At 40.2% G+C, this 12,481-nt stretch overlaps 1 long non-coding RNA gene across 1 annotated transcript in view; it reads left to right on the top strand.

Moving 5' to 3' along the window:
• The window catches only part of LOC108599970, a 30,532-nt gene extending 18,051 nt beyond the window's left edge, over window positions 1–12,481 (top strand). Inside the window, exon 3 of the long non-coding RNA XR_004458961.1 lies at window positions 12,416–12,481. This is a non-coding gene — a long non-coding RNA (CG43861). The remainder of the gene's footprint in view (window positions 1–12,415) is intronic.

Genomic DNA, 12,481 nt, shown 5'->3' with positions numbered 1-12,481 from the left:
AAAGTTTGAAACTGATAAGAAGTGAATGGCTGCATTTTTAGGAGTAACCTCACATTATTTTGCGAAAATCTGTGCATCTTAACATATTTAAATGCAGTTTTGCGCAGTTGCATCTCATGAGTCTAACAAGGCATAAAATTGTTTTGACTAATAGCTTGTCAAAGCTTAATATATATCAGCAAATTGTATTGTTTGTTTATTCTTTTGTTCATAGTTCACATAATCATTTGTTTATGTATAAATAAATCGAGCTGCGTTATGAACAAAATACAAAGCAAACCAATTGCTTGGAATTTGGCATTGATTTATTAGTAAATTACTTACATCATCTAATAAAGATAATTAATAAGTTATAGGTATAGGGTTTTTACATTCTGACTACCACTCCTTGGGTGGTCTATTTGATTTAGTGAAATAAATAAACTTCGTTCATATGCAAACTTACAAGTAAATTTAAATTTAAGTAATTTCACTGGAACATTAAGCTTACGCTTTGTGTTTCAAATGCTGTCAGAATCTGCACACAACCTTCACCACAGACTCTAAACATTTTCAATGCTTGTGTCATTTACAAAGAAATTCAATTCACATAAACTACTAAACTGGGCTGGGTCACGCCCTGTTAAATCGTCATTGTGAATAGTTCAGCAACAGCAACAATAATAATAATGAAAAACAATTTTGGACACGCTTGACAGTGTTTGCTATGTCTGGCAATGTCAGAGGAGCACACGGCCACACAAGTGCTTGGGATCGGGGTTGGGAGTTTGAGCGTTAGAATATTTTGCAGAGTTTACTGTTTGTGCTTGGGCCCAAGTGTGTATGAGATACGAATTTATTGGATTGCTGCAGCAGCAGCAGCAGCAGGGACTGCATATGCGATTAAATTGAACGTGCCAGGCCCGAAAGTCGTGGCCACAATCGTGAGCATAGCTGCTTAACCCGCTAACGCCCAACTAGTTAACCCAAATGCAGTCCAAGCCATCAGCAAAGCTTCAAACTCAAACTCCACCCAAGCAACAGGCGCTCACTGGCTGCACTGGCTTGCAGCCGCAAAATGGATTATTATGTTAATTACTGTCATGTCACGTAACGTCGGTCGGAGCGCGAAACGCAGTTGTCTGCCTCGCTGCCTCAGCTGCGGAGCATTAAAGCGCCATTCAACTGCAAATTAGCACACACAAAATATGAGCACAGCAGCCGTGCAGTCTTCCCCCTTTTCAACACACACACACACACATATACACAGTTTGCATGCGCTGGCCGTCATTTGCGGCGTATACGTAATATGCTTGCCTTTTGTTTACCTTCATTATTTTGGCTGGCATAATAAATTTAAATTATTTTCATTGACACGTGCGCACAGCAGCGCAAATATGCAACTGACTTTAACATGCTAAATTTATCTTGAGCCAGAGAATTTCCATGAACTTTGGGGAAGCGTTTTGATGAGCTGCGCTCACTAGAGAATTTCAAATAAATTCACACTTGAGCACAGGACTCAATTTACAAAGTTCGCTATGCGTTTGTAGCTTAGTTTCAAACTAATATTGCATTCGCATTACGTGTAAATTAAAGTTGTAGTCAAATTATTGAATTTTAATGCAAAGAATACGCAAAAAGTAGCAAAGATGAGCAAGTTTTTAATTTTGACAATGCGGCTGGCGACTGGCGACTGGCCAAGACTCATAGTCATGGCTAGTCGGACGTGTGCGTCAACGTAGCCGGTTTTTGTTGTCGGCGGAGGCCAAACAAAGAGTGACGTGCGCTCTAAACAAGGCGCAAATATTAATAATAATAATAATAAAGCACAGCGTATGAAATAATTTACGAACATTATGTAAATCGCTGAATTGTATGCGCCGCCGTAAAAGGTAATCCGGGCGGGACAAGAAGTTTCTGCTTGCGTCACATTGCAGTCGCAGATTTATTTAATTAGCCGCCCGCCGGAGCAGAAAAGCAGCAAAGCATGACCCGTCCCTTATTCAAATCGGGGTCACAATGTTTTTATTATTTTTATATTGTATATTTGCATTAATATAGTATTTTGTATTTGTTTACTAAATATTTTCATTTAAAGCGCTAGAGCTTTTGCATAATTAATTTGCTGTAGAGGCTGCTACAAGTGACAACTACTTTGATATGTAATTAGAATTTATGGTGCGCGCCTTCAAGAGTGTCAACGAAATAAGCAGAAATAAAATAATAAGTGCTAAAGTTTTGTTCTGTAAAAGTTAAGCACTGACCTGTGTGACCAGCTGTGGGAGTTGCGGCCGCTGATAGCGTCTGACAACTGACAGCTGGGCGAGGCGGTGGGCGTGGCAAGCCGGAATTTTGCATGCATTTCGACAGGTAGCAGCATGAGGAGGCCATCAAAGTGTCACAGAAAGTCCTTAAACAACGACAAAGTGTAAAAAGAGCTGAACGGGGGCGCAAAGCATAGCGCAAAAAATTTAGACGAGCTCAGTTGCTGCTGCGCTTTGTATAAAATGAGACTACGCTTAAGCTAAATTGAGCTTGATTTGAAAAATTTCTAACGTGAGCAGCTCAGTTTACAAAGACACAGCATTAAAATATATTAAATTGTTAAAGTAAAAGCATTTTAAAACTGCATAAAAATAAGCTGATTGACTGTTGAACTTACGTCAAAGCTTTTATACTACTGGCAACTTATTGAAGCGTAGGCCAGCGTTTGATGCTTGGCACATAGAATTTGAAGAATAAAGTTCTGGGAATATGTGCTACATATAGGATGCATTAGTATAAAATTCGAGTGAAATTCGCTTTTGACATTTATCTAAAGAAGCTTAAAAGTTAAGGCCTCGTATTGTTGCTTTTGAACAATTTTTGATCCAAGCTTACAGCTGACAGTGCAACTAATGTTCGCAATTTGCAGCAACGCTTGACAGCCAACAGATTAAAACAGCAACTCAGCTCTTGATGATGATTATGATGATGATGTTGATGTTGTCGCTGTGGCAAACGGAACTGCGCGTCTCTGGGGCAAGCGACAAAGCGTTGCAAATGAGCGTTGAGCAGGCGCCCACGCTGTGCGTGGATGAAAATCAAAAGAGCGTAAGCAACTGTCAGCTGCTTACGTAAATTGCATTACGTAGTGCACTGCGCTAAATTCACAAATTGGCATTGGCATAGAAACTTACAATCAATTATTTGCTAATTGCAATTGCGTTGGCCTTTTTGAACTTGTGGCTAGCAAAGCGGCTTAAGAGCTTAAGCAGTCAAAGAAGCAGCGGCAGCATTGCAGCAATAATTAAACATATATTTACTTTTTGTTGACTTTTGTTGTATTTTAATGAGTTGCACAAATAATTTGTATGGCGTGCTCAAGAAAGTGTTGAAAGTGGATTCGAAGATGTTTGTTTGTTTATTTGATATTGTTATGTCTTGCACGTATTGTTGGCTGCCTAATAAGCGGAAACACGCACACACACACACAGACATACAGACGCATGCGACATGCAACATAAGGGAGTGTAACGCATATATAATAATTATTATGACAGACATTTAAAAAGTTTTCTTTGGCGAGCAGCGCAGCAACTTTTATTTTCATTGTCAACGTAATTAACAAGTTTTTTCTTTTTATTTTTTTTTTCATTTCTGTTAAACGCACCGCAGGCAATAAAAACAGAACTCGGCGTGTAATCAAAACTTGTAACACATGGCGTATGCTTAATGCGTCTTTTGTTATGAAATATTCTTTGAAAGCCAAGCTTAAGTTAAGTTGCTTGCAATGAAATGAGTTTCTTGTTCTAATTACCTCACCCAAGATGAGTTCTTTATTTAAGTGTGCGTGTATGTGTGTGTGTGTGTGTTAATGGGGCAATTAGACGCAGCTAACTGTGCACAATGACTAAGCAAAGCGCATTGATAGCGTCGGCATCGGTAATTGGAACAGCGAAAGTAAAGCAGTGAAGCAAAAATTCTATAAATATTATTGCTATAGAAAAGTTTGCTTATTTTTCTTTCAAAAGAATTGTGTTTTAATAAAAGTTAAATTAACATTCTTCGAGTGTAGTTTGCTTTAGTTATTTGTTTATATGTTTTATGGCTTAGCATTTGCTTGCTCAATTTACACCAACTACCGTTATACTTGCCACACATTGAAGCCAGCTGCTGGGACATTATCGCTTACCACTTTGCCTGCTTCCTGTTGTTGTTGCCGCTGCCACACACACACACACATATAAATCACAAAACGCACTTAGTGCACAAATTGTGAAAGTTGCAAAAGTTGCTGCCACAGCAGCAGCAGCAGCAGCCCTAGAAAATTTCCCCTCTTGGCTCCAATGCACATTGGAGCAAATTAAAAGATAAAAACCGCAACTGGCAGTCAGAACATGGCCCGAGGGTTCTTCTCTTTTATTTTTTCTTAGAGCGAGCCGCTGCTGCTGCTGATTGCAAACGCACGCATCTCTCTTGCCACATGCTGTGGCGGCTGGCGGCTGGCGGCTGGCGACTGCGACTGGGGCACGCAAAAAAAGTTGCAGCTTGAAACGAGTTTGTTGCCTTCGCTCTTGGTTTTTGCTTTGCCTTGCTTGCTTTTAGGCAAAGTTTAATGTTACGTGCCGCAAAACAACGGCACAAGCAACTAGAGATTAACAAAAACAACAACAGCACAGAAGACACCAAACGAGCTGCGCTGTGGCGCCCCCCAAGCTCGACTAAAAGATACACTTACTTGCCTTGCGCTGAATGTAAACTGATCGGGTGTATAGCAAAGTGCATAGGCCCCAATTCAAAAATGGAATAATTATGGTCACAACATCGGTGGGTTGCAGTCATAACTGAGGGCAGTGGGTTAACGTGCGTGGCGCTCCCGGCGGACACGGCGTATTGCTTTTTTCTCTTAGCTCTGGTTCACTTATAGCTTTGATTACTTTTATTTGCAAACGAGAGCCAAGCCAGAGCAACCAACAAATAAACTGTGTGTAAGCTTTATCAAATTGAAACCGGTTGAGCCATTGCCGCTGCTTTTTGTGGGTGTATTAATGGATTTATTGTTATTGTTGCTGTTGTTGTTGTTGTCTGCGACTTTTGTCTCTCTGTATATTACGATTATGCAATGCGTCGTGTAAGCCAAAAACAAAAACTAAAGAGTTTGAGTTGTGCAAACTCAAAGCGGCTGCTGCTGCTGCTGCCTGCGCTTTGTTGTATTTGCAGTGTAATTGTCAGACACCCCCGCAACCCCCCTCTCTTAGGCAACGTCTAATCAGTAAACATATTTGTTGACATGCTGAGCCAACGACCAGGCTAACAAGCACACACTAAACATTGCCAAACAAACCTCAAATTAGAAATGGCAAGAACAACAAACTAAGCTGCTTTAGTTTGCTTTACTCTGCCTTTGCGCCTATTTAACTCTACTTTGGGTTGCTGTTGTTGTCGCTATTGTTGCTGCTGTTGTTGTTGTCGTTATTGCTGCTGTGCACTCTCTTTTTTTTCAGAGCACGTTCGAGCTTTGCTTTTGTACGCTTGACCCTTTTAGCGCCTATGCAAACAGAGTCGCAGTTTAGTTTGAGTGCGAGAGCGAGTGCGCGATAGTGTTAGAGCGAGAGCGCAAAGTGCAAAGCATAAACAGCAAAAGCCTAAAAATAACTTTTGCGCTTGACTGAGGCTTTTTGAACTTTATAATAAAAAGGCACGATAGTAATAATAATTTTGCTCAGGCAAACATTAACATTAAATGCTTAGTTGTGTTCCCAACTCAGATTTGGATATACAAATATGTCCTTTTTTAAATTGCTGCAGTCCGAACTAGTTACATTCCTATCTGGAAATCTGTACTGTATTTTTTCAACCTTTTCTGAGGTAAACTTGGCATGGAACTCGGCTGCGGTTAGTTGTGGGCCTAATTAAAATAAAATACTTAAGAACTTGTTTCAGTTTTTTGTAATTTGAGTATAAAGTTTTGTAAAATATTTTATTATTTGCTCAATTAATTTAGAGTCATGATACAATTCATGTCGAATGCAGTTCAATTATTGGTATAGCTGGCTCTTAGTTATAAATTAAGCAAGTGGAACTTAGATTATTTTTATTTTAAGCCTCTAATTTTAAATAACTAATATATAAATAAATAAATAAACTAACTCTAAATTGTTATGCGATTTATTAACTTATAGCTTGCGTAATTTGTATCGCAGCGAAAACTTTTAAAATGTTTTCAGACAAAGTTAAATGTTCTTTTCTATTTGAACTCACTGCATAAAAAGTCAACAAGTTGACAAACTATTGCACAACTAAAGCATAAATATTATGCCATTTATTTTTAAGTTATGCTCAATTAACCAATTTAGAAGCCCCATTTAGTGATTGCAACAAATTGTGCTCCAGTTTGCTTTTCGCAATGCCTCGTTTATGTCAATTTTCTAGACAATTATCTGACGCACAACCCGCAGTCAATCTATTTAATGTGTTACACTTTTCAACCCCCACCTGCCTGCATTTCCTCCCACTCTACCTCTGTGACTTGGATACTTATGAATAAAAGACAGAGCCGAAACCTTTTTGCGCACGTCAAAGCAGCTTAACCTCAACTTGGATTCACACACACGAACACACACACACGCACGCACATCCGTTATAGACATAACAAGCCCCAGACTTAGTGGCCCACCCTCCTCCCGCTCGCTGTTGTTCTGCTCTGCCGCTGGGCTACAAATATAATCCCATTGCACTTTTGACTTGCCTCGTCTGCTGCTCCACATACAAAGAGCTGGCATCTTAGCTTCCGTTGTTGCTGCTGCTGCTGCTGTTGTTGTCAGCAACATTGTTGCCGGCTTTAACGCTGGTCGTTTGTCGTTTGCCAATGCCGGTTGGCATTGGTAGCCGTAGCCCCATTTCCTCTGAGTGCATTACAAGTCAACTGAATAAACAGCAGCTTGTCGTTGTAGCGATAGAATCGGAGAGAGGAGCCAGACGCCGGACCGTTGCTCGCATGTTATGTTTGACTTTTTGGTCTTGGCCTTAAAAAGTCTTAGCGTCAACTTGTTGCGCAACACACACAAAACAAGACGCAATTGTGTGAAAGAGAGGGAGAGAAACAGAGAGAGAGAGCTTAACAGTCAGTAGCTGGTGCTAAGCCAAAGAGATCCAAAATACTGAAGAATTGCAGTTGTTGTTGTGACTGTGTCGAGTGCAACAAGTTTAACAAACAGACAGATAGACAGACAGACATATACTTTGAATGTTTGTTTATATTTGGTTTTGGTTGTCAGACAGCAGCTGTTGACGATTACACATATATACAAGTGTATATATAACTTTTGTTTGTGGCTGTTGGCCCGTTTTTTTGAAAGCCGGCACTGCCTGTTGCACTTGTTCTCGTTGATGTTCTGGTTCGCTGACTGGGTTTGGTTTTAAGCTGCTTTGTTTATGGCTCAGCTGTTGCTGTTGCTATTGTTAATGCAAATTTATATTGTGTAGGCTGTCGCCGTGACATATAAAAATACAAATTTATATTTTAAAATGTTACAAATTAAATTGCAAACATATTTTTGTATCTAAGTATACAAGTGTTTTTTTTTTTAATGCTTATTAAGTCAATTACTGCTCATTATAATTAATTGTGTTTATCTACGCATACATCAAGTACAGCCCCAGCCTCCCTCATTGTTTTTTTATTGCCTGATTCTCAGGTGTCAGTTTCAACATCGTCGGCAACTTGCCGCGCTAACAATTGTTAAGTTGAATGAACTGCAAAAGCACAACAACTACAATAGCAGCTGCCCTGCTCAAAGTTCACAGCGCTGCTCCCAAAAAAAGAAGTAAAAAATACTTAAAATACATTTGCAGAGCCAAGAGAGCAACCACAAGCTTGGCCTGGCTTGCTGGCTGGCTGGCGATCCGATCTGCCTGAGAACCTTTTGCAGTTCATCATATTCATTTGCTTTTGGCACACGCAACACACTCATTTATATTCATTCATGCTATGCGGTTACAAATTATTATTATTATAAATTTACTTCTATTTTGTGTTTCGCTCATTTTTGTTATGCTTTGTGTTTGACGCGTTTTAATCGAATTGATGAAAACAAATTTACGGCGTCATGCCGCCGCATATTTCATTTCTCGATTCTATCATATCAAAGTTGAAGGCGCGTTGAGTTGCCTGTTGCTGCTGCTGGTTTGTTTTTAATTATTGTGTTTTTTACATGCCAAAAATACGCAAAAAGCAGCAGCAGCAAGAGTTAACTATTTTTTGTTGGGCAGCGGCTTTTTGCAAAACTTTTTAATTACATAGCTCAGTTTGCTAGCGCAGCCACTTCTAGAGTCTGAAAGGTAGTGTGGAGGGGGAGAGGGAGAGGGAGACGGGTGGGGGTAGCTACACACTATTCAAATCTCAACAAGTTCAGGCTTCAGGTACGCGTGCAAGCAATTGAAGATTTGAAATTGTTCAAGTGTTGATTTTAGCAACAAAAAAAAATTCTTCGCTTCGGTTTTTATTTAAATTTCTGTTCTACAAGCACTTGCTAATTTACATCACATATAATCTCGATAAACTAATGAGGCTTACCTGACTGTAGAGCATTTACAAAAAGAACAGGCAACACCCCAGCAGCATGTTGAACAAGTTTTGGTGCGTGCCAAATGAAAATATAAGCAAAACCCGTGAGCACACAAATTTAATAAATATTAAATGAGTTTGTCATAAACACACACGCACCCAAGGAGAGTGAGAGTGTGAGCGAAAGTGAGAGTGAGAAAGTAAATAAACGAAAATAAGAAAAACCCTTGTTACAATTACAAGACTGGCAAGCTGCTGTTACAACTGCTTACAGCTTGGGCTGAGCTGGGAATGTGGAGGATCCGCTGTCAACGAGTGTGCTGCACGGCCTCGATAAGGTGCCACACATACATGCATATATCTCTCTAAGCCGTCTCCCCCATGCCTAGCTGTTTAACGAGCTCACAAGGTCCTTTAAGCCACCTGCCTCTTCTAACTAAATGGCTTTGCCCCTTGCCAGCCTCAGCTCGTTGCTAGTTGCCACACATTCCGGCATAAATAACATGTGACAAAATAAATGCCACTAAAGGCGGATGGGGGCAAAAGTCAGGCAAGCGCCACGCTCGCCTTGCGTGTCCTTGCGGCATGCAACAAATACCATAACGAATCGATGTCCAGACGCTAACCAAAAAAAAAAAAACAAAAATGTGATTATAAGCGCATAAAACTGCCCATGGAATGCCTCAATTACCCTACAGCTACAGCTCACTCTTCTTCTTCTTCTTCTTCAACCTCAACCTCAACCTCACTGTATGTGCGTTAAGTCCTGGCGTGCCGAGCTGTCGTTTTGTGCGTGTCCTCGTAGTCCTAGTTTTTGCCATTTAGTGCGCCGCTCTCACGGCGGAACTTGTTGAATAAATAAGGAAATGAAAAGCTTCAACCGAAAAAATTCCATTGAAAAGCTAAAACTGTCACATTCTCAAGGCTGATTGCTGCAAAGGAATTCCTGTTTCAGTTAAGGACCTGTAACAATTTAATGCTCAGCTGCCTGTCCAGGCACAAAATTCAATTCTCTTTGGCACTAATGATGATGAGCAGCCTGGTGACAGACTTCAGACTTTAATTGACAGCAATGAGAGCAACCAGCGTAGGCTAGCCAAAGGTTAAAAGTTAAAGCAGGATAAAAGAAAACTGATATGCAATCAATTTTGTATACACTTAGCTTGGCATTTATGTTTCACATTTCAATTGTAATAAAATGTTATTTGCTGCACAAAAATATTCAACATAGTGTAGGAATTTAATACTTTTAATGCAATTGCAGTTGCCAGGTATGAGCTAAATAAATACAAAGCTTGCAACTTTGTGTAGTTTATTTATATTAATTTTACATTGTATGCTAAACAAACTCGCAATAATAAACTTTATTTAAAAGTCACTATCAAAAGCTGCTTCGCTGCTATAGTAAATTGCATCCTAGCAACGGCAACGGCACAAGAATCTCGACAAGCATCTCTCACAATATTTGCCAAAGCTTTTGTATGCAATGGGAATTAAATGAATACTCCAGCTGCGTTGGGTTTGTGTTTGCACAATGTTCACATTGGCCCAAGGTAAACACGAGAGCTTCCATGGCATTTGCCGTTTCGGCAATCTAATAGAGCTAAGGCGCTCAATGAAATCAAATGAGCGCATATATAATACATATGTATGTATGTGTGTGTGTGTTCTTACCTGTTGAATTTTGTGCTCGCATAATTGGTAGCACTTGGGCACAGCTGAAGCGAGCGTATTCCTTCAAGCATATCTCTGTGTATGGTACATAGAGAAACTTTTGGCCAAGTTAAGCAGCAGCCAAGGGAGCCTTTCGTGCTTTATTTGCTTTATTATCTTGAGCCCAAGTTGTTTGCTTTCAATTTGTACTCAAATTAGAAAAATGTTTTACGCCTCGTTGCGCATACGCCGCCTTGGCCGTGTGACTCTTGAGGGAATTTGTGCGTGCGTGTCGTCATTATTACACTTATTATTTGTATTATTTGAGTTAGAATTTTTATGCGCTGCGACCTTGGCAATAGTTCCAGTTACAGTCTGAGTTTCAGTTTCAGTTGCGCCTCAGCTGACCTCAAAGTCTCATTGAGACTGCATCAATGCAACGGGCTGAGACACAAAGCAAAACAACAAAATGGCCGCCAGGCGTGCAGGCTGTGCATTGTCCTTGTGCATTGTTCTTTGAGCTTCGAGTGTAAGCGCAGGCGTTCGCACTTGAAATCTCTGAAGTGCCAAGCGGCAGGCACAACGCACTCGCTCAATATTTATTTCGAGCATTGAGCTGGTTGTCCCCAAATGCATTTGCATGCTGATTGCTTTTAGTTTAGCCATTGTTGCTATTTCAGTTTCAGTTTCAGTTTGACATTAACTTTGTTAGCTGCCAACCGAAAAACCCATAAAACTTTTACCAAGTGCCAAGCACTCGAATAAGACAAGTTGCCAAGTAAATTGCTTTTGCGATAGCCTTACCTTCACTTCTGGCCAACCCCAACCCCCAACCCCCCACCACACACATGACAATAGCCAAAGCGCTAAGCTAAAAGCGTACAAATGCTCAGCAATTTGTTTAGACCAAGTATTGAATAGCAAGTCCTTAGTGTGTGTGTGTTAGCTTTTGTTTCATATAGCGCCGGCACGAAATACTTTTTGTATTTTTTTGGCAAGGTCTTGGCCAACAGCATGCTGGCAAATGTGACTGCGCTCATATTTCATGTCTAGCAGAAAAACGTGATTAACTTCAACGCAGCTTAGATAACAAGCGCAACAGTTAAGCAACAAATACACACACATGAGTCTGTTCTGTTGTGTTTGTTTTTTATTATTAATTGATTCTGTTATCTGCATTAGCTTTGACAGGGATTTTCAATAGTCAGCGCAGAGCTTAGAGCAGAGTGCTGTCACTAAATAAATTTTAGGTGAGTTTCAGAGACAGCAGAAGTGACTTGGACTTTTAGTATTTTAAAATATATGTATATCCTTGCATATCCTGTGCTTACACATAACTCAGCATGTCTGCTTTAATATGCTTTCCATTCAGCCAACACCTTGGCGCGGCCATAAAATCGCTGCTGCCTGCCGCCTGCAGCGCGCTCCAAATGATTCGCATCCTGCGGCGCAGTGTCCACAAAGTAAAGCAAAGCGTCTGCAGACAATCCTCTCTGACAAAGGCAGCACGAAATCCAATTCCAATTCCAAGCAGATTTGTTTGCAGTAAGCTTCGCTTCGTTGTAGGCGGCGCTTTGGCACATAAATTAGTTTTGGCTCCATGTTGCCAGGAAGTACACCTTTAAGCTAAAAGCAAATAACGGGCAGTCAAAGAGCGAAGAGAGAGAGAGAGAGAGTGAAAGGACAAACTAAACAGCTTGCAATAAATCAAAAAATTGTCGCAGACTGTTGCTGTTTGCTGTGTTTGTCTCTTCGCTTTTTTATGGCTGGGCATTGTTGTGACAGTTGGCTGGCAGTTTTGGGTGTCCTTGCAAGGACTGCGCCTGTCATGCAAAATTATGCCGCACCGCTTCCTTTCTACTGAATGTCAATGGCCCGAACGCTTCTCTTTTAGCATTTTGGACTTGGTGCGTATGCGAAAATTAATTTGTATAATATTTTTTATATTTTTTTGCGTTTTGGATTTGGACTAACTGATGCGTCATAATCACAATGCCACATTTGTTGTATTGTGTAAATGAATTGCATTCATGCATATGCGAGTCATACGCAAATTGTGAAAAACACGCTGTAAAGGCTTTAAAAGAAATACACTTTGATTAAATTAAGCTGGAACAAAATTAAATTGCCTTTACACCTTGTTCAATTGTTAAGCTTTAATTATGCGACAAATGCTTCGATACTGCAGTTTGACAAAGACTTTGATTAAATTTTCTTTCTATTTATTTGCAGCAAATTTACGCAGTCTGTGGAGAGGAAACTGAAGCAGCTGAGCGCAACTCAAGCAAATTGAAATTG

This window comes from Drosophila busckii, chromosome 2L, assembly GCF_011750605.1.
Source record: "Drosophila busckii strain San Diego stock center, stock number 13000-0081.31 chromosome 2L, ASM1175060v1, whole genome shotgun sequence".
NCBI lineage: Eukaryota > Metazoa > Arthropoda > Insecta > Diptera > Drosophilidae > Drosophila > Drosophila busckii.
The sequence above is the reverse complement of the archived record's forward strand: the minus strand, read 5'-3'. Positions and strand labels throughout refer to the sequence as shown.